Source organism: Monopterus albus, unplaced genomic scaffold (genome assembly GCF_001952655.1).
Source record: "Monopterus albus unplaced genomic scaffold, M_albus_1.0 scaffold59.1, whole genome shotgun sequence".
Classification (NCBI taxonomy): Eukaryota; Metazoa; Chordata; class Actinopteri; order Synbranchiformes; family Synbranchidae; genus Monopterus; species Monopterus albus.
The window spans coordinates 207722-235299 of NW_018127939.1; the positions used below are offsets into that span (position 1 = coordinate 207722).

Below are 27578 nucleotides of genomic sequence, written 5' to 3' on the forward strand. Positions count from 1 at the left end.
AAAGTCCTAAGACAAGGACCTAGAGGGAAGAGTCAAAAACCACACAGGAGGCAGACAAAACAGAAGACAGTCACCAAAAGGCAGGTAGGGGTGCAGTGCACAGATGAACCAACAACCAAACTGAGGGATGTGAGGAGAATATATAAGCTGAGACATGGAGACAATGAGCAACAGGTGAAGGCAATGAGTAATCAAATGTCCGAGTAAAGCTGAGGCAGGTGAGATGGCATGGACGGGAAACACTTTCAAAATAAAAGTAGGCCCAAACAATGACAAATTGCATGGTTAAGAGTTGTCTGCAGTACCAAATCATCAAAACTTGGGACAGTATGTAAAATCTAAATTAAAACTGAAAATAATGACTTGTAAATCATTCATGTCTTGTATTACATTCAAAACAATACAGCAGTACATTACTTGATGTGATACCTCGTCAATTTTATTCTTTGTTCAAAATAAACACTCACTTCAATTCTGATGCCTGCAACATGTTCCTTTTCACAACACTTACAAGATGTTTAGGGACTGAGGACATCAAGTGATTAAGTGTGTCAGGTGTCTTTTTGTCTCATTCTTCCTGCAAACAAGTCCCAAAGTATACAACAGTTCTGGGTTTTCGTTGATGCAATTTGCGTTTCAAAATGCACCCCACATTCTCTTCTGGGGACAGGTTGGGACTGTTGGCAGGCCTGTCCAGCACTTGCACCCTTTTCCTCCACAGCCAGGCCTTGGTAATGTGCGCAGTACGAGGTTTGCATTGTTTTGTTGAAATATGCACCGGTGTCCCTGGAAAAGATGTGGTCTTGAAGGCAGCTTGTGTTGGTCCAAAATCTCTGTGTATTTTTCAGCATTAATGGAGCCATCACAGAAGTGTAAGTGACCTTTGCCCAGGGCTCTGACACAACCCTAGACCATGACAGACCCTGGTTTCTGGACTTGTTGCTGGAAACAGTCTGGAAGGTGTTTTTCATCTTTTGTCCTCAGCATATGACGTCCATTCATTCCAAAAAAGACCTGAAATACTGATTCGTCTGACCACAGTACACATTTGCACTGTGTGATGGTCCGTCCCAGATGCCTCTGAGGCAAACTACACTGTGTGTACTTGACTGTGGTTCTGGCCACTGGTGACATAGGGCTTCCTTTTGACACAGTACAGTTTTAAGCAGCATTTATGGATGTAACTATGTATTGTAGTGTCTGACACAGGTGTGCCAAAGTAATCCTGAGTCCATTTGGTTATATCGCTTATAGAAGAGTGACGATTCTTGAAGTGTCATCTGAGGGATCGGAAAGCACGGTCATCCATTTTAGGCTTGCACACTTGTCCTTTATGCACTGAAATTCCTTGAATCTTTTAATTATGTTATACACTTCAGAGGGTGACATATCCAAATCCCTCCCTAACTTTCTTTGAGGAACATTGTTTTTAAACATGTCAATGATTTTTTTTCATGCATACGTTGGCAAACTGGTGGTCCTCGGCCCATCTTTGCTCCTAAAGAGCTCGGCCTTTCCCGAATGCCACTTTTGTACCAAATCATGATTGCAATCACCTGTTTAAGATAGAATCATCATTTCATAGTTTGACCCCATTACTGGCCCTGAAATGCAACAGTCCCAACTTTTTTGGAATGTGTTGCAGGTGTCAGAATTTAAGTGAGTGTTTGAACAAAGAATAAAATTGATGAGGTATCATATCAAATAATGTGCTGCTGTATTGTTTTGAATGTAATACAAAACATGGATGATTTACACATCACAAATTTTCAGTTTTAATTTTGATTGTACATACCCTCCCAACCTTTTCGGTTTGGGGGTTGTACGTAAACAAAAAGAAAACCTGAAGAGGAAACAGAAAAAAAATCTAACCTAAAGCACCACTTGCCTCACATTCCTAGAAATCCACCTAAAAAATGAATACCAAGAACAGGATGTGTATGTAGTCTTCACTGCGTCAGTGTTTCCATTCTGCTGTTTGATAGCTTGACAACGGCTGCTTTGTTGCTACCTGCACACGGTGTTGTCAAGCTATCAAACAGCAGAAGGTTGACAGTTACTGGTAGAATATATTATTATTATTCTACGTAACGGCAAGTAACTATGTCTACTCACAGTCACAAGCACTGAATTGTAGATAAAACATGAAAAGCAGTGTGGCATGAATGACGATGTAAATTCAGAATACTGTGATGTTTGTAAGTGCCACAAATGTAGCTTGAATAAAAAAAGTGAAAATAGCAGTGTATCACTTTGATTCATAAAATGAAGTTTGCAATTGACCAAGTGTTGCTCTAGTGAAGTATGTGGTTTAAGTGAGGGGAACTACCTGCACACTGCTCCACATCTGCCTAACAACGCCTGTACAAACAAAGTTATAAACATGGCCATTACATTTTACATAAACCCACAAATACAACAAGTCCATCATCAGATGCAAATACATACACTCACACAACCTGTCATATCTGTTAGCATGTCATTCCTACATAACGCACACACACACACACACACACACACACACACACACACACACACACAATTAACTAAAAGCTGGCTACAGCAGAACCTGGATAGTCAAGATCTGAAGTAAGCAAGGTGTGACTGGATCAAAGTGAATTGTTGGTTTGGCTGGCAGAATGGAGACTACCTTTCAAGGGAGACTGGTTCAACGGTTAGTCTCCAGATGGGTGCACACCTGCGATCCTCAAAGAAAACATCCAGCCCCTAAAAACCTCCAGAACTCACGGAAGCATATTCATTAAGCTTCTGAGAACTGGAATCTGATCCATGACTGCACATTAGGTTAGACAACTATGAAAACATGGCACCTGTCTATTCTGAGCAAAAGAAAGTTGTGGAAATTGTGAAATTTGTTGTGAAATTCCAGACATTATGCCAAATATATTGTAATCACTGTGTATTCAGGTCTGTTCATCCTTTGTGTTATTATAATAATAACAATAATTAGTGGTAATTACGTAAAAAAATATGGCTCAAAAGCAGCACAGGTCATTGAGTTAATGTGCTGATGTGCCATATGGTGGAATTTAAGATGTCTGTATTGTTCTTGGCTTCAGCAGATCTTGGTAAATTTAAATCAATTATGTTTGGACAGCTATATTTTCCCAGTGTTTGTGACCTCACTCTGGATACTTGCACACCTGCCACAGTCTGTGAATATAATTAGTCTCAATGGACTGCGTAAACTAACAAGTTACATTCATAGGTTTCCAGTGTTTCACTTCACGTAGTGACACAGTAAAGACAGTGAGGGGAAAGCATCACTGTAGAAACAGCTGGTTGTGTTGATGAGATAATGTGATAAACTATACTTCAGTCATTATGTGAATCTATTTTAACAATGTGAAGTCAGATACAAAAAATAAAATATATATATTTTTTTATTACCTTGGTTCATGGCTTAGAACTACTGTCCATTTATCATATTGCAGCCGGTTTGAAACGCTACATAAAACACAATTTCAAGAAAAACAACAACAACAACAACAACAACAAGTGTCCACTGAAAGTATTCGGTTGCATCTCTATATATGTCATTAAAGAGATCGAATGATCTCGTGTTGGCCTTCTATAACATTTGAGGACTTAAAAAAAAAAAGGATTGTCAAGCTCAACAACTGAATAGCTTCTATAACCAGAATCTCCTGCCTTCTTTCAAAGGCCACACTTAGAGTTCGTGATGTAGGCTTTCTATAAAAAAAATTAAACCAGATAAACCTTTGAAAACCTTAGAACGCCCCTCCACAGCTACAGCAGGCATTAAATGACTGTTTTCATTGCCTGAGTAGCACTTCCATAACAAGTAAGGTGAACTTCAAGTGCAAAATTTTTGTGGTGCCTTTTTGAAAAACAAAAAAAGGTTTTCAGTGTTCCCTGATGAAAATCTGGCAATACATTTTATTTGTGCTGTTGGGATGAATAGAAATGTTCTGGTTGTGGAGTTTAGTGCTAAACTTTTTAGGATTGACAATGAGGAAAACTGACATTTGATATCAAGGTATAGCAAATTCTGTCATCAATAAAACAGTTTTAGTTATCTTTATTAGTCATTTTCTCTTTGAAACGCTCACCACATGCCTAATTCATACATGTGATTTTCTATAAGCCCCTAAGCACGTCATAGTGAAATGGTGCTGTCACCGTTGTCTAGTTCAAATCAAGTGGTACCATATCACAAGTTTTAGAAATGTGTCACATTTTTCAAGCCTTGGGCTTTTCCCTTTCATTCAGCCCATATTATAAGTCATATAATGTATTTGTGGGATTTGTGTCCTCATACTGCTTAAGTCACAGAATCGCCCAGTATTCTTTTAATGACATGTGAGCACCACAATAGAATCAGGAGGACACACTAAGGAAAGCATTAAAATGAATGCAGCAGTTCCATCTTAAGGTCACAAGTAGGTACTACAACAAAAGACTAAATATCTTTCACTCTGGGTACTTCAGTCTATTTATACATCTGTTTCTCTCATATACAGGCACCCTTTTTCTGCTGCTTACAAAATTCAAACAAGAGGATATTCATTATATGCGTCTAATGCATCTGCGGGACAGTGGAATGAGAGAGAGAAATATGCAATATCTGCGTAGGAAAACTACGTCACTGAGACTACTGAGGGAGCTGTACTTGGAGGAATTTAAAGGTCTGCATGTCATTGACCAGAGGGTTCCTTCAAGCCATGAGCCCAGCTTGTTTGCTGCAAATGGGGAATTTTTTTTGATCCATGATCAATCCTAATATTTTCAGGCACACGTCTTTCCCACATGTAAGACAGGAGAACGTGGACTCATGGATAGAGGCGCAAACACAGACGTGCACACACATACACACACATGCCCTGCACTGCACTGCACTGAGGTGGGATGTTTAAACCTTTCTTGGCACCTGATCAGACTTTAGAGTTTAGTATGACATTTTCCATGGATCAATAGTGACTTCAACTGTTTACAGTGGATAAGTGGCCTAAGCAAATAGCCCTTCCACTGTATCAAGGGACTAGTGAGAGCAATTAGTCTGGTCTTGAGATCCACAATTCCATAACCTTAGATAAACCTTTTGGACTACCCCATAAAACTGGCCTTCCCTAAATGACATGCCAGTAAAGAGAAATGGAACTGTGCAAAGTGCAAGGCTGGAAAATGTCTTTGAATTTGGCAAGTTAAAAAGAACTATGTCAATCATCTATATTATAAGATGTTATTATTAGTTTTTTAATAGTTCAGGAAATAAAGGCATACCAAATGAACACACAGAAAACAATGAAGTTGCAGACAACAGCAGCACACTGTTGGCAGGTAAAAGGCATTGTCTGCCAAAACAAAGATGAGCACACGCTTTTCTTAACTGCTTTTAAGCACTCAGTGATGATACAAAATTTCTAAGCCTGAGAAAGTCATTACTGATTCAGCAGCAGGCTTTTAAGGGTTATTTAACTTCATCAAAAAACACCCATTCAATAGGTCTACATTAGATAAGCACATGGCAGCTGCATGAAACCAACTGCAGAGAAAACCTCTGCCCATAATTTCCTCTTAATCTGTACCACAACTGAACCCTATGAACTGGCTTAATACATGATCCATAGACATGTGTACCTGTTCAAGAAGGCAGCTGGACCCAGTGGAACAGCGTGTTTGTCAAAAATGTCAACAGAGTGGCAGAGAAGAAGGCAGAGGTGAGTCACAGTTACAGTTCAGTACATCCCAGCTAACAGTCCAACAGCTGATGGCTTTGGAGCTCACAGAAGACAGCTCATGTACTGTACATGGCAACGAGACAATTACTGGCAAAGAAGCAAAAGACACTAGCCACATAGCAAAGCACAGTACAGCATAGTGCGGTGACATATGATCTAACCAGGATACTAGCAGGCTCCTAAAAACACACTAGGTGTCTGGTACAAACACAGTGAGGCTTAGACTGTCTGGGTTAGGAACAGACTTCAGTAAACAGGTAGAACACGGTATGAAACATTAAGATATACTGGATTGAAGATTATAAAGTATTATATAACAGTATAATGCAGTACGTTACAGTGTCCTCCAGAGGACTGGGTTCTGTGCAGTATGGTACAGACACAAGACACCATGGTAAAATACACTGCAGTGCAGTCTACATGGGATGAAACCAAAACACTCCGGCATAGGCACTGGTAAAGTACAGTAAAAGGATTCAAGATGACGGTGCTGAAGGGATAGAGGGTGGGAGGAGCGGAGAGATTGAGCGTAACAAGCGAGCACACATAAAGCCTGTCTAATTCTTTTTTCCTCCCCTCCCTCAATCTCTCTCATTCTCTCCCTCTCTCTCACCATTACAGCAGCATTAGAAGCCGAGCTGCTCAACTGTTCCAAGATGTCAGAACTACAAAGCTCCCTTGAATGAGGGAATGTGGGGCCCAGGGCAGCAAGGGAGTCTGGAACAGCTGGCCCAGTGGTGGGGCCTCCTGTTCTCTCGCTCTGCAGCCGTTAGCTAGCTGGGACAAGACAAGGATGTCTGGCTGGGGGGTACTGTGTGTGTGTGTGTATGTGTGTACAAGGAGGCTGCACAGAAGGGGGTCAGAGAATGTCTTCTTAGTGTAGGAGGGATGGCACAGGGATCACCAGCCAGGTCCCTCTGACCAAAGCTGGAGAGGATGGGGTGGGGTGGGCGGGGATAGGGGAGAAAGTGAAAGGCTGTGTGAGTTTGAAGACTTGTCGGTGATGTTCAAGATAATTTCTGGTTCTGAAATTTTAGTGAGCCACGATTACAACATTGTACAATGATGTGTAGGGTACAACACTGAAAAGGAGCAGTATTAAGAGTACAAAATTTAGAGTAAAAAAAATTCTGAACATGTTTGTATAATTTCATAAAACAGAAATACATGTGTGCATGCACACATATGGAGAGGGCTGCATCTCCATCTGCTCATGCTCTGTCCTTAGGGAGACATGGAAAATTACAGGGAGAGAACACTGGCTTCCATCGTGTCCTTGGTGTCAAAGAAGTGTGACTTAAAAGGGAGGAGGATAAAAGGAGACACACTTTGTTCGACAACTGTAAAGAGGAGAACGCTTCAAGCTGATGAAGCTTGGCAAGAAGATATGCACGAGTTTAGCAGAGCTCAAATCAAATTAAAACAAAGCTTCATTCTGAAGTGGAGCAAAGCTCCATTTCCCAGAACATGAACATAAATGAATGTTTGGGTGTTCATGTGAGCTTGTTGTGGACCACCACAAAATATGACTCAGCTATTGCAGAGAACAGGCACAAAGCATCAATGGAAAGGCACATTAAGCAGCTACATCTGCACTTTCACATATAGAAGACCCACAATTGCTAGCTGCAATGGAAATACAACTTTCAAAGACCGCATTTAATGTAAAGCACTACACAGTAAATGTAACCAAATTGGGTCTCAAGAGCGGGTAGTGTTGTTCATGTTAAGACATGGCACCATTCAGGAATTTCCCTGCAACTGTATTGTTGCTTGTTTTTAATTTGTTTGTTTTGCCCATGCTTTGGGGGTGTTGTCTTCTGCATTAATGAGATACATATGAATTTACCAAAGGTCTTCTCTCTCTTTTTTTGACACATAAAGATTTGCCTCACCACAGAAGTGGACATAGAAGCATATTGTGTCTACATGCTGCACACATAAATACACACCAACACAAACATCCAAACATTCCTGTTGGGGGTGTGAGTACTGAAGACTTTCAAAGTACACACATACACATTAACTTTTAAAGAGAAGACTGGATTATTTTACACAAGTTTCCATTTGAGGATGGCATAAAGTCGACCGTGCCCTCACTCTGTACAACACCATCAGGCTTGGTCCTTGGGTGGCCAAGAGTGGCATCCAACTAAGATTCACGCTGGTCTTAAAACTGAATCTGAATTCTGTACGTTTGTAACTATACAATGGTTTGCCTCTTCCCTTCAGGGGAACGTAAACATCTGGAACTGGGCATGGCATAAGCTCTCTTTACCACTGCAAGGGTGAGATAGAAAAAACGAGAAAGAAAAAGTGCAAGCGAGAGCAAAGAGAGAAATAAACTGGTGAAGATTCAGCAGCTAATACTAGTAAATGGGGGCTTTCCTTTTTAGTGTGCAAGCATGTGAGGTATGTGCTGGAGAAGAACACAAGCGGTGCTTCCTGGACTTCCTTATTTTGGTTCAGAATATAGCAGCTGACCAGCTCGCCTGCTGCAGCAACCAACGTGCTTGAGGTCTCCCATCAGCTTCTTGAAGGCTGCACGGGTCATGTGCAAGCAGCTGTATGCAAGAATGAGCATGCAAATACAGACCTGGTCACAGTGTGTTCAAAATCTTTGGTGGTTGGTGGCTACGTTTATGGCTGTAGAGCACATTTAATTCTATATAACCATGTTACTATTTTATGCATCCGTGATCAACAACTGTGTAAATATATTATGTATTGCCCTGAATGTCCCAGAGAGGTTTACCAATCATAACCTTTGCACTGTGCTTCAACAAAGTGCCTCTTTGGAAATCAAAGCACGGTGCATAATCCCTCTTAAGGAGGTTCAACTGAAGGTGGGGCCTTTCTCACTCCAAATGCAGATGAATGCTATCTTCTAAGCACAAAGTGTGTGCAGGACAAAAATGTCAACTGAGTCCTGCAATTTTTTTGAAAAGGGATTTTGTAAAGGGCTTCATTATGTGCATCAGAGGTTTGGTAAACAGTAGGATCTAGCCATCAAATTTGCAGTGCTGTTAAATATTAGACATGCAGACTTGTAGGCCTGAGGATGCGTAGATGCCTTGGTATTCCCTTTATGGAGTGTTTCTGTGTGTATTCAGTCAAGGAAAGCACTGAGATAATTTCCACTCCAGCGAATGAAAATACACGTTCATTTAGACTCTGGTTTGACTGATATAATGTCATGGAAATAGCTCATTCATATTTGCCATATACTGCTGCTTGTGATAACCTGCACTTTGAAACCTAAGCCGGCAGCAATCTACCTCCTGATGTTAACATTAAGTGAAGCAATAGCACTCATTTCCTCAGTTTATTATTGCACACACTAGTTACACAAAGAGAGCAATCTTACACAATTCACTTCTGCGGTGGGATTGAAAAAAGATAGAAGAAGCTTGCTTTTGTGGGAATGGAATGGTCAAACACTAAGTCACAGGAGAGGCGCTGGGTCATTTGCAATGGAAGACAAGACTTCAACAGTAGCTTGTTGCTGTTCATTACATTTTGATTGAGAACTGACATGTAACACAGCACTCTTCATACGGGTGTTTTGACAGAGCTGAAGGATGGGAAGAGGTAGAGAAACCAATCTTATTTAATACACCTAAACATGAAGGGATGTATAGTAAGACACAAGGGATGAGTGATGAGAGACAAGAGTGAAAATGTGGCCAGTATTATTTCAATTAACTCATTTTTCCTACTGAGCCATGTATGAAAGATCAAACATCTGTCTAGAAGATAATTTGTAAAGGTTGCAAACTAACGTCTGCAACAAGACTTTCTACGAAGCCAAGATGAGATGAGTGACCTTACAAAGATAAGCACCACCAGAACCACATTTAAATTTCTTTCCATTTTCCTGTCAGAGCTGCGTCAGATGAAGCACCATGAAACGTCACGAGTGTCCACAATCCCTACAATGAGTCAATTATGTCTCTCCTCAGTCACTGGCAGAGTACATGAAGCCAAGACATTTAGTGACCTCAGAATGACTACATAGAAAGCATGCTGGCAACTTCATGAACGAGACATTGGACTTAAAACGGTCTCTGTTCTTTTTGGGGCTGACATACTGTGGCCTGGCTTACAAGTGAAAGTACTGACAAATGAAATTGGTGTGAAGGCAAACGCTGCATTGTTACCATGGCAAAATATTATCAGAAGATATCATGTGTGTACATAGGGTGCATGCTATGTGTATATCATGTGCCTGCTATTCCTTGGCAGGTGAAAACCTCTTGAGGACACACACAGAGACAGTGTTCTCTGCATGAGATGATTCACATGCCATGACATCTGGTTAGTGTTCGATGCATTGTTCTGGGCAGCACAGTGTCTTAACACTACACATAATGAAAGAAAAAACAAAAAGAGAAAGCCGTGAAATAAAATACATTATTATAATAGTAGGCCTCAGTTCTCCATGAATATTTTTTCCTCTATTAACAATGGAACACTATACTGCTGACACAAGGGATGACAACTTCAACCTTTGGTAAGGGAGGTTTTGTAAGAGGTTAGAGGCAAGGAGGTGAAAACCATCTCAATCTGGGCAGAAAGTGAGTTGCTGTAGTTGAGTTTCTGATGTTTTAATTTCTATAACTGTGGGCAAGATGAAAAACATTCCTTCTGAGGGACACTGACTCATGAAACCGACTCTGTCTGCTCACATTTAACAGACGTAATATCTTGCTCATGGGATAAACAGAAAAACACACATCACTGTGAAGCTGGGTTGATGTGTCAGGTCTAGTGTAAATAAAACCGAGCTTGTCAGCAACAAAACAATAGGAAATGAGCTCGACCCAGATCCAAAGCAAAATAATCTGCAGTGAATTTATCCTCTCATCCCTTATTACAGCATCCCCCCACAGCTTCAGCTGGAAGAGACACTGGTAGAGAGAGGCTGTTGAAGAGACCCCCCTCCCTGTTCTCTCAGTGCTGCCTCAGGAATGCTTTTCTTCTGGCCCCCTTAGCCCCATGTGTAGACGCCCTCTCTGCAGGGTGTGTTTTGCATGTAAAGCAGGCTGCAGATGCTGTCCGCAAAAGGGACCAGGAGGGAATAAGGGGACCAGGACACAAGGAGGCCCCACTGCCATGCCACCCGCCTGGCCTGGCCTCGCTTTGCTGCCACCCCCTCAGCAGCTCCCCTCCCACAACACCTCTCATTACTTCACACTTCGACAGCCCACCCCCTCAACCCCACTCCCCTTTCCATCCTGGGTCGACATGCCACCCCTCCATCACCCCATCCCCACCATCCGCCCCTCAACAATCCCTCTGCCACCCTCCTAGCACACGCAGTTGTGTGTCTCCTGGGAAACAAGCTCTAGTGGGTGTATGGAGGCACGCTGAGCTCAGACAGACACACACACACATTCACCATACCACTTGAGTGGACAGAAAGACCTCAGAAACGGCATTTAGACAGAGAGACAGACAGAGGAGGGAGAAGAGAGTGATCACCTCTAATAAAATGGTTCTTTACAGTGCTGTTATGCATATTCGGCTTGACGTGACTGCATTCAGGGGAAATAATTAACAAGTGTATAATGGTGTGCATTAATATTGTGTTTGACAGCAGACAGGTGGCTGGCTGGGAGCAGATGTTAGGAGGCAGAGCAGAACGATAAACACTGAGTAGAAAGAAGGGATGAGAAATTATTAGAAGTTTCTCTACTACAAACACAACTAAAATGTAATCACTACATTTTCATAGACTTTCTAATTTAAATTCATTTCTGTAGTGTTGAAACAGTAACTCTATTGATAGAATATTTAACTGATTGACAAATCTGTTACCAACAAAATGATAAAACAATCATTTCAGTTACTCATTAAAAACAAAAAACTTAAATATTTATGGCTTAAAAATCTGAAAATGTTATGCTTTTGCTCTGCACGTCACATATTTGGGTTTTGGACTGACTGGTGATTTTCTTTTAAACTTGTTTTTTTTAACCTTTTACAAACTAAATGACTAATTGATAAAGCAAAAATCAATGCAAGATTTTTTTAATAATAAAAATGCATGTTAGTTCAGTTAGCTGTAGTTCAACATCTCTCTATCACGTCTCTATACAGCATACTGTACAGTAACACACTCATCAGTTCATCCTTCCTTCAAGCACCTCTGTCTGACGTACACAATGCACCACAGTGTGGCCAGTCAGGGAGGGTGCAGCTGGGATGACATAATGGTGTTTTCCATCCAACCTCTCCACTCCCAGGATCTGTGCTGTGCTCAACACGGTGTGGTGGTGGGTGGAGTGTGGCTGGGTGAATAATTGGAGTGACACACCAGTACGTTTAGAATAATTACCTTGTTTTGTTACTCTTACAGTACACATACTTTGGCCGAAATTCTCAAGTGTGTCCAACAATCCCAAAGAGCATCTCTGTGAACTCTTGCAGTGCTTGTATAGTCCACGCTCCTGCGTTATTCTGTTTTGTTTGACAAGGTGTTAGTGCTTCACAAAGTGTGACATACATTCAGAAAGACTGGTTTAGACTGGACAGATGGATGTTGGTCTGTCTTTTATGTTGTTGTTGAGTGCTTACACTAAGAACTGCTTGTGTGAATGCTGTGAATGTCATCGTGGGTGAATGGCTTGAATAAACCACACTGAGCAGACACCTGACTTAATCTATAGCTATTCTAGGTAGTTTCTATACTGTATAATGTACATTATGGTCTTTCTGTGCTGGAAAGCAGCAATGGTTTTTCATGGGGTCTGCACTGTGCAACATTGTGTCAACCGGATCTTGAGAATGAGAGAGGATGAGCATCACAGTTGTAAGAAGATAACTAATTTATATCCCCATGGTTGAAGATTTTTAAATAAAATACTCATTTACCCAAGTCTAAACTCTTCCTCATTGCATTTATTGCTCTCGTCTACAGTTGCTCACTGTACTGCTGTGTCTGCTGGGGCCTGCAGCAAACACAAGGGTCAGGAGGCAGGAACTCAGGGAAACTCCATGCTTTGTTCCAGCATTTGGAACTACTCTCAATCACAAATTCCTCCTTCTTGGCAGCTAAACAACTTTCCCTCTCTCTCTCTCTCTCTCTCTCTCTCACACCCCCTCCCCTCTTTTCATCAGTGCTGGCAGTAGAACTGTAGTCCTCTGCACATTCGGCACTAATTAACAACCTTCAGAGTAAGACCACCAGACTGGTGAACTGGCACACTTGCAGCACACTTACAGTAAGATTTTTGTCGTTTTTTATTTCATTCTGTCCATCTCTCTAAAAAGCTGTGTTGTGCTGAAGGTTGCGCTGCATTAGTCAACACAACTTTTAAACTATATGGATCGCCATGAAACCCTGTGCCTCCACCAGTCAACACACAAGCCTACAGTGAAAATGCTGTGTAGCGATGTGTCAGTCGTGGACATTTGCCACCCCCCGCTGCCAGTGCTTCAACAGCATAACACATGTAAATAAAAAAATGATGATTATATTTAAAGTTAGAGCAAGCTGTGTATTTTGTAAATATTAGCTAGCAGCTTCTCTGTGTCAGAGTTCAACTGAGGATGGGGCTCGGCTCCTCTACACATACACACAGCGGCCATGAGCTGAGACGATATAGAGGAGAGGTTCACTAATTAATATTATGAATATTGTGAAAAGCCACATTTAACTATCTGCCACACATGAACACAAGAAATACCTTATTTAACAACCCAGGTTAGAGGCCCGCTACAGTAGACTTGACTAAGTTACTGCACAATTGGTTAAACTCACAAGGTGTCACCAACTCAATTGAGGAAAATGACGTTCCATGTTAGCTACCAACAAGGACCCATCTGACTTCCAGGTGTCATTCAGCATCCTAAACCATCACATAGACAACACAAGGTTGGAATAATTAGAACACTTTTTTGGCTCTGTACTGGGCAGCAAACTTGGCACAAATGAATGAGAAGCTGAAGTGTGTGCTGACTTTTCTGTTTTGAAGGAGGAATGAGGAGAATCTAAGGGGAAAGACACTCCTTAATTAGCCCCAAAAGAAAGAGAGCCAGGCAATAAATAAAAATTTCGCTATTGTCTTTGTCTCTTTGAAAACTAGCATAATAATATTCTAGAAGGCCAACATGTACACAGGAGCTTATACACTGGAATGTACTGTACACAAACACACATACAGTATGCATACATACATTAGCACTCTGCCTCAAAGCCCCACGCTGTTCGTCTGGCACATCAGCTGAGTCTGTGTTTGTTTTCCTCGTCTCCACTTCCACCAATATCCACACCACATAATTTGTCATGCAACAGCACAACCATAAAGCAGACCCACAATGTTTAAAGCAGACTTTAACTCAAATCAGGTACATGTACTCCTTCGATAAAACAGTATGCTGAATATTCTGAGTGTCACAGGTTTCCATTTTTTACCCTTCCCTTTGGAAAATTACTAAATAACGTGACAAAGAGGGAAGGTCATGAGCTATCTCAAACTCTTGTCATGGAGTAAATTCTTCACAATTTTTACAAGTTTAAAACCCCAGATTTCCAATGTTCCAAGAAAACTGTAGCTCAAAAATAGATGGGGTATATTCATCGGACCATAGCGCCATGAGACTGGGACAGACGTTGTGGTCTTGTAAGTGGTCTTATGACCAAAAGGGCAATGTTAGTTCAAATTCTTGGAGCAGCTGAAAAAACTGATGACAAAAGGCAATTTGTGTCAATGTGCCCTTGAGCAAGACACTTAATCCCTACCTATTCTGTTTAAGCAACTTATTATGATGTTGCATGGATATGAAACAGGGCATTGCTGGTAAATTGTTGAGAGTTGTTTCAACTTTTCCTGGATAAGTGAAAGGCATAAAACATCCTTCTGTTCTTGAAACCATCACAAAAAGTGCCAGGCAAACTAAGACAATCAGAACAACTGACAACAAAGTAGGTCTTGCTATACAGCAACAAGAACTTGACATTGTAAGCCTGCATCTGACAAACTCAACTATGGGTCAGAAACCTGACAAGATGGCCCAAATATATAAAACAAGGGGAGAGGTAAAGAATGGAGGAATTCCAGGAAGACAGTGGTTCCAAGGAGACAGTTTGCTTTGTTTCCCAAAGTGATGCTCTGGCATGTCAGTGATCACAGACAGCCTTCCACTGTTAAGCAACTCTGAATAGCAGTGAGAGAACAGAACAACAAGATTGCTGGACCAGAGCGTGGCAAGTAGTGTTGGCAGGGCCAGCGTATTGTTCTGGGAGGTGAGCAGGAGACTATCACGGCCCAGGCCAACTGCTAGCCACGTGCTCCTCACCAAAGCCCGCATGAATTATTACATTCTGTTATCTTTCATCATGGTTCATTACAGACAGACAATTGAGCTTCAAGACAAGTACCACACTCAGGGGTCCCCCCCAATATCCTCAGAAAGAGAGAGAGAGAGCAAAAGAGAGAGAGAAAAGGAGAAAGAAAGATAGAATCCCTGCACTCTCCTATGAAAAGGATGGAGGAGGATGGACAAAAACACATTGTCAGTGGATTTAAAAAGGAGGCTTATGGCCGCTATGAAAAAAGTGCTCTTAGAAGGAGAGAAGAATGAATCTGCCCGCTGATGCACACTCAATGAGATGTACGCTAGTGGAGCCATAGAAAAGGAGCGAGAATTGAAAGGGATGGAATCTGAGGCAAATGACACTCGAGTGTTTTGAAAATAAGTGACAGCTGCACAATAGGACACCAAAACAGACTGCAATCTGCCCACAGATAGATGAAAAGACAGGGACTTGAATAGAAGTACGACCAAATACATACAGCGACACTGTCCATTCATAGCAGAGCTGAATAAATCGACAGCTGTGAAAATGGACATGAAGGGTTAGGTTTGCTCTGATAAACCGAACCGAAACAAAGAGATAACCACAAAGACGTTGTGAAATAATTATGCTTTCTTCATGTAAGCACGAGTGCTTACCACAAGTTTTGGCCTTGAGAAGTTTCATTTACCAGAGACTCCTACAAAATTTATACAACCCAACAAAGATTAAATGCCAATTTAACATGTGGATTGTTGTGAGTCCAGTCAGGGACACTGATATTGTTAGACTTTATTGTAGCTGATTACAAACGTGTCTCAAAACAGTGATGTACCCTTGCATGGACGAGCCATAAACATTCAAAAGAAATGCATGTGTGAATTAATATAATTGCTGTCTCTCCTCATGGAGTTTGATTATATCTGCCTGTGTGTATCCATTTACGTGTGCAGAGAGGTGAGTATCAGAACACACTCCTTTTGTCACTTGCTGTTCACTGCAGAACACAGACACTTTCCATTCTGTCAGTGCAAGCATTGAGCACACTGGCTCCTTCTAAACTCAGCCGCCACTTCATTAAATGACTTCAGACTCTTGGCAGAGTCAGTGGGAAAAGTCTATATTAACTGTGTGTGAGATCCACGGGGTGACCAACAAAGGCCATAGTTGTTCCTCTATGCTGGGTGCTGCTTAGGGGAATTCAGGGGCCTTTCGGGGTAACCCTCCACTGGGCCCTCTGCCCCATTTGCGTCTCATACATGCTCTCGCTTCTTCTTCTTCTCTCTCTCAGACCTCACATACATACAGACAAAAATATATACACAAGGATGCTCAGCAGAGTCACATAAAGCTTTGCTGACCTTTGTCCCACTTTCCAGTATATGGGGCAGATTGTGAGTTACTGTAAATTAGCAGGTATAAGCCTACAGCTAACCACAGTGACGAATATAGTGCACGTGTGTGTGCAAGGGGCAAGTTATCATCATCCAAGACTGAGCCAAGTTAAAGGTTACACTTGGAGTGGAACTGTACTTGTTTAGACTGGAAAATGGTATGAGGGGTGGGGTTTGATGTCTCCTCTCACAGTCCAACATGACAGCTGGCTCATTTGTTTACAGGAGATTTAGATGGAGAGAGGCAGTTTGATGTTACTTACAGGCGAGGATAAGAAGCTGGTGGCTGGATCACACCATTTGTTGCTTAGTCAGATCGAAGAGCTACACTACCAACAGGAGCTATAGCACTGACAGTATAGTAATATTGTGTCTTGTAAAATAAACTGAGGAAAAAAGCTTTGTAAGTAAAATTACATCATAAATTAGAGTTTTCAAAATACAAAGCACAGGTTTGATCAATTATGAGACATTATATTCACCAAAGGTTTTGCTGAGATCTCAGAATGCAGCAACCTCAGCAAACAGCAGAATTACAGCCTCGTGGTTGTATGCCTCTGCCAACCAGCCAAATTCAAGGGAACGGGACATACCTGAGGTCACTGTGACCTTGACCTTTGACCACCAAAATCTAATCAGTTCACCCTTCAATCCATGTGGGCATTTAGGCCAAATTTCATGAAAATCTTTCAAGGTCTTCCTGAGCTATTGCCTTCACAAGAATGAGATGGACATAGAGTCACAGTGACCTTTGCTAACCAATGTTCACCCTGCTTTTTGCTTTGTCCATTCTCTCTGTGCAACAGGACACAACCTCTTCGGTCTGGCAGCCACTGTTTTGGACTGGAATCAGGCAACAGGTCCTCCACAGTTGGCCATATCTGTCACTAGGTGGCAGGAGGGGCTAATTTATGATCTGCACATGCCATGTACACTGGCAGTGTACATGAGGATAACTACAAACTATCTATTGTGTGTTTCAAACTGTAACAGCTATGACCTGGAAGTCCATTTTTACAATATTTTTTGTCAGATGTTAATAGAACACACTCACTGGCTCACCTACACAGAAAAGCTAAAGCCTATAACAATCCATCAGATGTTGCAAGACACAGAAAGCTAAAAGGGCACAAGCCCACTGTATGGTCAATCAGTGGGCTTGACTTGATATTCCAGTTCGTGCAACAGCCATCTTCTCTAGTGACCTTTACCCAATCTGGAATCTGGCATTTATTTATTCTAATTAAGCAGGTTAGGGCCACATGCCTTCACAAATGAAGTCATTCATCTTGAAATGACACGTCAGGGGAGGAAAGGCCAATTACCCTGAGGAAAAAGAGCAATTTCTTCAAAATGAGGAGGGAAAGTCTGTCAAAGAGGTTAACTTTTACATTCACATATGGTTTAATGTGATAAGAAGAAAAACGCCGCACAACTCAATTGCGTTGGCCAGGGCTCAGGTTCGGACATAATATACTATAAGCTTGTCGGGTCTAGGTCAGGTTTGGACGCCACACTCTCAGGTACAGGTTGGAATCGGACAGAAATATGCAGCCCAATTCATGCTCTAGTTGGTTGTATACAATTGTCAATGTTACACATCAAAAAAATAAATAAATAAAAAATTCAGCAATTGAATTGACGTTCATGGCATAGCCACACATAATGGGCCGGGGGGGTGGGGGCGACAGTGCAGTGGGTAGAGCAGTCGTCTCCCAACCGGAAGGTTGGAGGTTCAAATCTCAGTGCCTGCAGTCCACATGTCAGAGTGTCCTTGGGCAAGACACCAATACCAGCCCAGTGAGAGGCATCCTCCACAACCCTGGATAAACACAGTTAGATGGGTAACTCAGATGGTTTCTCCTCCTGTAATTCCTCACACTGGAAGCTCTTTGCATGTTCAGTGTGGTAATGATGATGAGTATGCGTTTTATTTATGATTGCTTGAGAGGGAACGTGGGTGTGTACTGTATGTACAGCTTCAGCTCAGTAATGTGCATAAATGTGTGAGCTGAAGCTGGAGCACAGTCAAGGATACAAGGATCTACATGCCAATCACCGCTATGTCCATTCATAAGTTTTCACACAAGTTCCAAGCTTCCTTTGAATACTCATCACCTGCCACACTCCAGCAAGCATGACAATACAATTCAAATCATCCATGTTGCCAGAACTACAGCATACAAAATGCATCTTTCACTGGAAACGCTTTATCAAGGGAAGTTTACATTAAACTAAAGTACACCACACACAGTCACTACCCTTCAAGTGACTCCCAAGCATCCCAAGCCATTCGCCACATCACACAAAATGAATAAATAGCACCAGACAACAATATGGCTCAGCTCTTTTCAGGCCTTTCACCGATTTCTTTTTTTAATCAGTTGCACCTCTTGCATCTCCTACATATAGTATCTGTATCCTATTGTAGCGTGCCGGGGGTAGTGGGGCGCCAGCGGAGCTCCCGCATGGCCCTATGGACAGAGACTGTGTTGCAGAGTTACTGTTATGTTCACGTTCCATTATGAGGGCAGGACCAGGCCAGCTGAGCCGAGACACCACGACTGAGGGTGGGACTACTGGGCTTTGGCCAACATGTAAATAGCTGTGTGTGTGTTTATGATTGAAAAGCTGCCTATTGGAGTCATATGGTGTATGGAGCAATAAAGCTCATACAAAAATACAATTCTGACTCCAGCTCAATCTGTTGTCTTCAGCCTTTGTTACACTATTGTTAGCTGGCCGATGCATTCAAGCTGTCTTGACTTTTCATATGTTATAAATTGTGCAATTCAATTAAATTTTGTTGCCATGTAAATTGAAAGAAAACCTCCATTTAGTTCAGTCCTCTAACTGAAGCAGACAGATGCTCTTCACATACTGTACAAACATGTCTCCATGAGGTAGTGTGATATTGCTATTGGACTGTACCTTTATCCCTCAGCTTTTCACCCGCATGAGTTTTCTGCTATCTAGTGGTGATGTATGAGAACAGCAGCTGTGTAGCTTTTCACACGTTAAGGTACACAGTAAGTGGCTTGGAGCATTCATAAAACATTTTGCTAAAATATTGTGGTCATGTACTGTCCATTCATCGCTGCAAGTTCCGTCGACTGAATCAAATAATGTCCCTGACACACATCAAAAAAGCAATGTAAATATGTGAATAACATTTTTCACACCTCCTGAGCTATTGATTCAGTCCACTGAAGCATGAGAAAAAATGGGATCTGTATGCCAGAGCGTTATGTTTCTGTAGTCACATTTAGATATAAATGACCACCAGTGTTGTGGAGTGGGGAACTACATGTAGTTAAACTACATTGTACAGCAACTTTCTGGTAGTTCAAATACATTCATAGTTGTGTAGTGACTGAAATACCTAAAATACGTTTGCCATTTTTGGAACTACAAATAATTTTGGGCCATAAAAGGAAAGATTATCCTACTATTGCTTCTCTAACTGCCTGTTTGATAAGAACAGTGATGGGCCCCATTTGTTCAAGCTGGTCATATGGTCTACAAGGTGTAATGTTGCAAAACTGGTGAGTAACGCATTTGTTTATTTGTTTACAAGAAATGTATAATTTTGTTGTGAAAAGCCCAGAAAGGCTGGTGTCAGTACAGTTTCTAAGTAACTTTACCAAACTACATTTCTCTCTACAGTACTTTTGCTGTAGTCTGACTTCTTCCAGTGTGAAGTCATTGATAGTTTGCAAAGCTACCCGTTCAAAGTAGTTTCACCAAACACCCCTGGAGCTACTCTGCCAAAGTCAAAATGCGATGCTTATCATTATTAATGAATGAAAAATGAAAAACAATGATGCATCTTAATAATGTATTGTTTATTATTTCATAGGACTAGGGGGGGTTAAATTACTTTTTACATGGATTTCAAATGTGCCACCCCTCTCTGTGTCCCAGCCTGGCGCCCCTGTCTAAAATTTCCTAAATCCACTCCTTGTTATAATAATTATACAGCTTATACTTGTCTTGATAGTCTATATGTGCTTGAATACACATTTTGAGAGGGAATACCACCTGCTTATCACACTGCTCAATCTGTTGTGCTGCTGACTTAATTTTACAGAACTTTTCCTGAACACCAGAGGTCAGAGTTTCACCATCTATGAACTAAACCCTGAATCATTTCTCTCCTACAGTGGAGTGAACAAACAAGTACAAACAGCAGAAACAAAATCCACAGAACTCAAGGGGATGTTTAATCAAATACAGAAAAATATGAGTTATTTATCCAGCTTTAATATTTTTATTATAACAAATAAAGGGCATTATTCTTATTTGATTATAGTATCAACTCTTGTGTTAAACAATTTTCAAAATGAATTTAAGATAATATGATTTTCTGAAAAGAAAGTGCAGTTCTGCAGAGCATCTTTGTGTGTGTGTGTATACATATCAGTGTCTGACTGTACCTGGATCTACTGTACCGGATGTGAAGATCATTTGTAAGATAAGTTTAAGTATAAAAAAAAAAAGAGCTCTTCAAGAGAAGTGACACTGTTTACCACTCCAAGCAAAAAAAAAAAAAAAACTGGTCTACCCAGCAGACTTTATGATGTAACAACTTGAGTGTACCTTTGGGAAATACACCGACATACACATTCAGGGAAATTTTCAGTACCAAAGCACTGCAATGTCAGCAACTAATATACCGATCAGAAAACATGGCACAACAGCTGTAATGTATGACTAGCAACTACCAAAAAAAAAACTAAATGTTCTGCGTCACTGATCACCACATGACAAGCCTCAGTGAGCAGACAAAGCACACTTTGTGCCTCTTAATAATGCAAATGAAATGTGAACTAGTGTAAACAAAGTCTGCAGCAAAAAAGGTTGTGCTATAGCCTATACATTGGAGATTTATGAAGAAAACAACACGACCTGATATTTCTTTGGATTAGCATTCATGAAGTAAAACTAGCACTAGTAACTGCTGAGTTGAGGTCACCTCCATTTTTCCAGTTTTTTAATTGGACGTTTAAAACAGCTCAAGTCCAGCGAATAACACAAAGCAAAGAAGTAAACTGGCAAATTTAAAACAACCAAACAAAAAGTCATCAAAAACTAAAAATATTTGTACATTTTCTATAAAACAAGCCATTTCGGGGATCATGTATTAGGTTAATTCACAGTGCATCTATTCTGCAGCAGTAGAAATAAATGAAGCCTTGAAACTTGATGCAAATAACTTGGTGTTCCAACTTTAGTTGATTACTTACAACAATAGATTCTATGTGTACAAAGGCAGTGTTGGAAAAGGATCTGTTACCACACCCTCTACAGCGTTGTTTGGAAAACACCATTAACAAAGAAAGTCAGACCTTTTCAGGGTTTCGTCCTATAGCAGGACAATGACCCAGAAAACACCTCAAGACAGCCGGCTTCAGATGCTGGAATGGCAGCACAGTATCCAGACGTTCCAGGTGCAGAGTGAGAGCAAAGCAGCTGTACAAGTGCAACACATCTGTAGGAACCTCTGCAACAGTTCTGTCTGTCCAAACAATATTTGATGTAGAAAGAATGCCACAAGTGTGTTGAATTACACTAATAACATCTGGAAACAACAGAGGTGACCCCAAACTTAGTATGCACACTTAATGTGTATAAAATGGTTGAAATTTGTTTTTGGTAGTATTTGTGCTCTTTTTATGCAATGTAATAAAAAGATAAATGCATAATAATAGTACAATCCTATCTTTACCGTTGAAACTTTAAATGTAACCAAAACAACAAAAAGCACAGAGACAGCAGGAACTGACTATACAAACAGCTGTAGTATAACATGCAAACTGCTCATCTGACAGGATGCTTTAATGACTAGCCCATGTAAATTCTCTTCTACAGTATGTAAGCTGGAATAATCAGAATTGCTAAGCAGGATGCTTTCCCTTCAGAGCAGCTGCAGAGACTCATAACTGATCTGAGTTTAGTTCTATTATAATAGATGCATCCAGCCTCACCTGAAACACTGGAGATGCACCTGTTCCCTCATCAGCCTGCTCTGCTTCTCTTGCCTGATGCTGTTTCCTACATTACATACAAAATAATTCATTTCCACTGGGTTTCAAGTCTATCCACTATCCGTAATGATGAGTGATTGTGATTATGGTGACACTACTGTCTAACAGTGAAGTTACTGTTTTTCCCAATAAATATTCGCCAAAATCATACAAAAGTGCATTTTTCCACATAGAGTGTTGTAGTACAATCAGCAGATGGCCATTAATATGTGAAGTGATTTTGGTGACACTATATATATATGAGTGAAGTTACAGAAATTAAAATTCCCTCAAATTATGAAAACACATTTTTTCCCCTAAGTAAGGGTTGTATTATAACCAGCAGACAACCACTGAGGTGTGAAGTAATTTTGGTAACACTACACTAGGTAAGAGTAAAGTTATTGAATATTTTTGTAGTAGGCTGACCTTTTTTCAGTGTTGCACTTTGTAGACGGTCCCTGCGCACTGGTCTCACAGCCGCTGCACATTAAGACCAGTGTAATTTGTTTGGAGCAGAGGACGGCTCACGTTACATGAGCTTGTAGCTTGTTGTCTACATTACTACGAATCAAAAGAGGCATCGTCTGTATTTTACCAATGTTTCACTATGAAACTTTGACTCTGTGATGTTATAACAGCCATTATAATGTACCGTTATCAGCCCACTGACTGACAGCTGTCGCCTCCTCCATGTCTGGGAGCAAATATGACATTTGCACATAATGTGAGCTTTAGATCCCCCCCTCCCTTTCAGTAGGGCAGGCACAAGGTAATGATCTGATATGACTTCACTCCAAAGGCAATGCACATAGGTTCGCTCAAATATTGAAGGGGGCATTTCTGTCTTCCCAAAATATTGGTAGGGACATGTCCCTCTCGTCCATGCAAAACTACACCCTTGGCCTTCTCCCACTGCCACTGGACTGAAAATATGCGAGTATTCACTGCTGTCAGTATTATGTGTATTAAGCAAGGCTCCATACACAACCCCACATCCTACACTTGGCGAGGCTGAGCACTACTGTAGCAAGAGAAAGCTACAGCTTTAGTTCGGTTTGATTGCCAAGATTCTGTTTTTGGAGGAAATGTTTGGAGTAAAAATAAGTCACGAGCTTTAGATTTAGATGATGAACAGAGCATTCCTCTAACACACTGACCTCTAAAACTGAAACTGGTTTGGTGCTTCCAGGCATGTGATACCACAAAACTAGTCATTTCTACCCACAAAGCTGATACTCAAGCAACCCGCTGTTCAATGCAGAACCATATAATCATGTATATAATGTAATTTTTCAGTAGTGTTTAAACTGCTGCTTATCACAGTTTTAACACAGTGAATTTGTCTTTTGTACTTAGGATATAGCTGCCTGGTCACTCACACACACACACACACATCATATCAAATGCAGAAATATGTTGGTGGCATGATTAAACACATTTCTGCTTTCTTCCACTATATGAGGTCATGTAGTTTTTATTTATTTATTATTAGCTTTCTTCTGTCTAGCTTAGCAATGTTTCCTCATTTGTGTCTGGTAAAATTCTGTATTTATGTTACATTCAACTGCCATAAGTTGATTTAAAGTTCATTGTCATTCCCTTCAAAAAAAAACTACAGTGTCTCCTCAGCACAACTGCACTGTGCATTTGAAGTGATATATGTGAGTGAAACTACCACAATTTGACTGTCCCTGCTCGCTTGTTTGTGTTTAGGTACTGCGACGGGAAGTGATGACGTCAGCATGTTTCATGTAAAGCACTCAGGTGGTTATCTGTGAGGGCAGCTTTACAGGAAAACAAACAATTCTCATCTCCTTATTTTGAGTTTACTGACAAGCACGTTTGTTTTGCTTTCATTTTTTTTTTATTTTTGGGATGAACTCTCACGGCGGTAAAAATCTCACAGTAAATCAATAAGCATAGTATGATCACGTATCAAAACATAATTCGCTGAAAGGCACTTCTATTTAAGTAACATACAAAAAAAGCCTTGAGAGCTCAGCTGTTGTTATAAGAATGAACATCCACTGGGGAGCACATGAGCCTGTCAGATGTGTGATGGTTGATCGTGACGTATGGGGACTTATTAGACATCTGTCAGAACGACAAATCTGATGAAACTAAGCGTCACATAATGAATGAGTTGCATTGTCAGTTTGTTCCCTCAAATTAATTCAAAAATTTGATTTTACTTGATTTGATTTGATTTGATTTCAGTATCTAGACAGAAATGTTTAATGTGGTATTTACCTCTTTGATAATTGGGCATATCAACAAAATGCATTGTTGCAGTATTTTTTAAAATTTTCTTCCCATCGGTTTTACTCTCAGTGGAGTTTAGAGTAAAGAGTTTAATGATATTTAGTGTTACTTCCTAGCCACATTTGTTCTCTTCAGAGTATTTATCCAAAATGACTTAAATACAATTGTAGTTTAAGCTCAGTTTACAGTTTAATCCTACTGCAAAAGTATCAATTTGCATCCAAAACAATATAAAAGTCAAACACTGCCAGTAACCGTGCCAAAAATACCACTAAGTGTTTTACAGCCTGAGGACTTGGGGAAGTGACTAAATACCACCTGTTAAGCTGAAAGCTGCTTGTCTAACAGTGACAGAGAAAAATGACTGTAGAAGATATAGAGATATGACAGAGATAGAGATACACTAACAAAGAATATGGTGCAATCAGTAAACCTAGCAGACTGTCCAAACCACGATTATATAGTACTTAAAAAAAAAAGTGCCACATTTCCAGAGAAGTTATAACAAAGAAAGTCATGACTGCATGTATAAAACCACGCCCCCAGCACGACCAGCACCCTCCCCAACCCCTCCACCAGACTTATGTCTCTGCAAAACGTCAGCCGATTCAGTCGCTCTACTATTCTGACAGGAAGCTATTCTCTCCCCCTTCTTCCTCAAGCCCTCCTTCAGCTGAGGTGGGCGTGCTGAGGGAACACAGCATGCAGATGTTGGCGTTCCACTGTGAAAGTTGTGCCCACATCCGTTCAGAATGAAGACCTTTGCAGCCTGTAACAGGCTGTTTAGACTAACAGTAAAACAGCAGGCAACAAAATATGGCACATCTACAGCGCAGTACACGTTCAGCACCACTGGAGGTTGGAGGCAACAACAGTAATGGCTTACTTGAGCTCAGCAGAAAGTGATAGTCTAGTGAGTGAGTGAGTAAGTGGGAAAGAAAAAAAATTTCCAGTACTTGCAAATCAAAACTTTTATAAATAGCTGACAGTGTCATTAACACACTTTTAAAAGTGTGTTATACATTATAAGGAGCTTTTAAAACATAAGTGAACACTTTAACACTAACCCTTTCTCCTGTCAGTGTCTACCTGTGGAGTACATGGATTTTCACATTTTCTTGTCTGGCACTTAAAAGCAGGCCAAGTCATTCTTGATGCCTAGCTACACTTATCACCACTGACACATTCAGATGTGAAGCTGCCTAATAACAGGCCTGTCTCATCCAGGCACTTGGTAAATGCTGAGTGATTTTCAATGAACTCTGCTCCATCATTAGCCTGTTCATTGAAATCACTCAGAAAATCATCTCAAGACTTGTTAGGTTTAAACAAGTTTCTCTCTATAGCCCTAAAACACATAATCGTTACCTTGTAAAGACATTTATAAAAAGCAGACTGACACTGGGGGCACCACAAACTGGCAGGAAAACTAAGTTTTTTTGGTAATGAAAGGCTCCTAGGCCTCTGAAATTGGAACACCACCGCACCCTTTAAACTCTCTCGAATTAAATTAGTCTCATCGACTGATAAACTGTTTCAAGATGCCTGTCAAACACACTATAGTCCTTAAGCAACCCAGTCTACCTGAGACTACCGTGTCTCTGGTACTGAAACAGGAGTTTCACTTTTTTCTGTACAGTGGCGTCGCCATCCGTAATATTGAGAATATCCTCTAAGGTTATAGAATGTTACGCACTCTTTATTTCTTTCCTAATAAAAACAGCCTTCACCTTTTCCTGCTACCCATATTACACTACGTGACAGCTGTTTTACACCAGCGCTGCTACTACGAGTCACGAGAACACACAGAAACGCTGGGCGCGCGCACAGTGCTCGCAAACACACAGAACGGATTAAAAACTGCGAACAAACAAAACTTTCTCACCTGTTTTGGCACCGTTCACTCACTTGGCTGCAGCACCGTCGGGTCCTTTGTAGTAAATACACGAAGATAAGCTTTATAACAACGTGTAAGAGTTGTTTACAATGTTTCGCCGTGAACTCCGATTGGTCTGAGCGGAGAATAGTCGACGCCCCAAACCTCGGTCAATGGGCCGAGTCTCAAATGTTGTTTCCTGAATTCGCTGCCTTCCTGTAGACTGAAAGCACGGGGAAGGAGGCATATGAGAGGCCCCATGAGACACATATCATATTCAGTCATACGCACAACATCATGCAATTATACGATAATGATAGTGTTAAAATTATGGAACAGACTTAAAGGCTTAAAAATCAAGGGATGTCAAGTGCAGCCAAGGAACCCCCCCAATATGAGAGGAGCCATGAAACATAAGCCATACTCAGTCCTGCATACAACTTCATAATCTCACATGTCCACTACTATATTCTTCCAACAGTACTCTTATATGCACCACCATAGGCCTACCCTTTCACAGACAGCACCATATATTCTCATACTCACACACTTGCATGGCATATATTATATTCTTGCATAACAGTTTATATAAGAGGGAATACTTGTATATGTAATAAGTTATGATAGAAGTGAGTTTAATAATGAATGTGAAACACAATGATAGCATATGTAAGAGATGGTCTGTGTGAATGAGAATAGTCATGTGTAAAGCAACAGTATTATAGTGAATGTGAGACAGAATAATTGTCTGTGTGAGAGAGTTTTACTGAAACAGAAGAGAGTTTGCTGCAAAAAAAATAAAACTGAATTCTCAGTTCCTCATTGCCTTATCTTCATACACAAGGGGTCTGGCCTGCCTTTCCAATCATGAGGAGAACATGATGGACAAGGGGTGACTCAGTGAAGCTGTTCAAGTACAACTCATTATTCATGTGTAGCATGGACATTGGGTAATGTCTTTTTTTTAATTGTCTTTACTTGGAGTAATTGGGT

At 40.8% G+C, this 27578-nt stretch overlaps 1 long non-coding RNA gene across 1 annotated transcript in view; it reads right to left on the reverse strand.

Annotated features, from left to right (window-relative positions):
* LOC109961833 (uncharacterized) overlaps window positions 1–26728 on the reverse strand; it is a 59164-nt gene extending 32436 nt beyond the window's left edge. The window contains exon 1 of the long non-coding RNA XR_002275180.1: window positions 26595–26728. This is a non-coding gene — a long non-coding RNA (uncharacterized LOC109961833). The remainder of the gene's footprint in view (window positions 1–26594) is intronic.
* Between the last annotated feature and the right edge of the window lie 850 nt (window positions 26729–27578).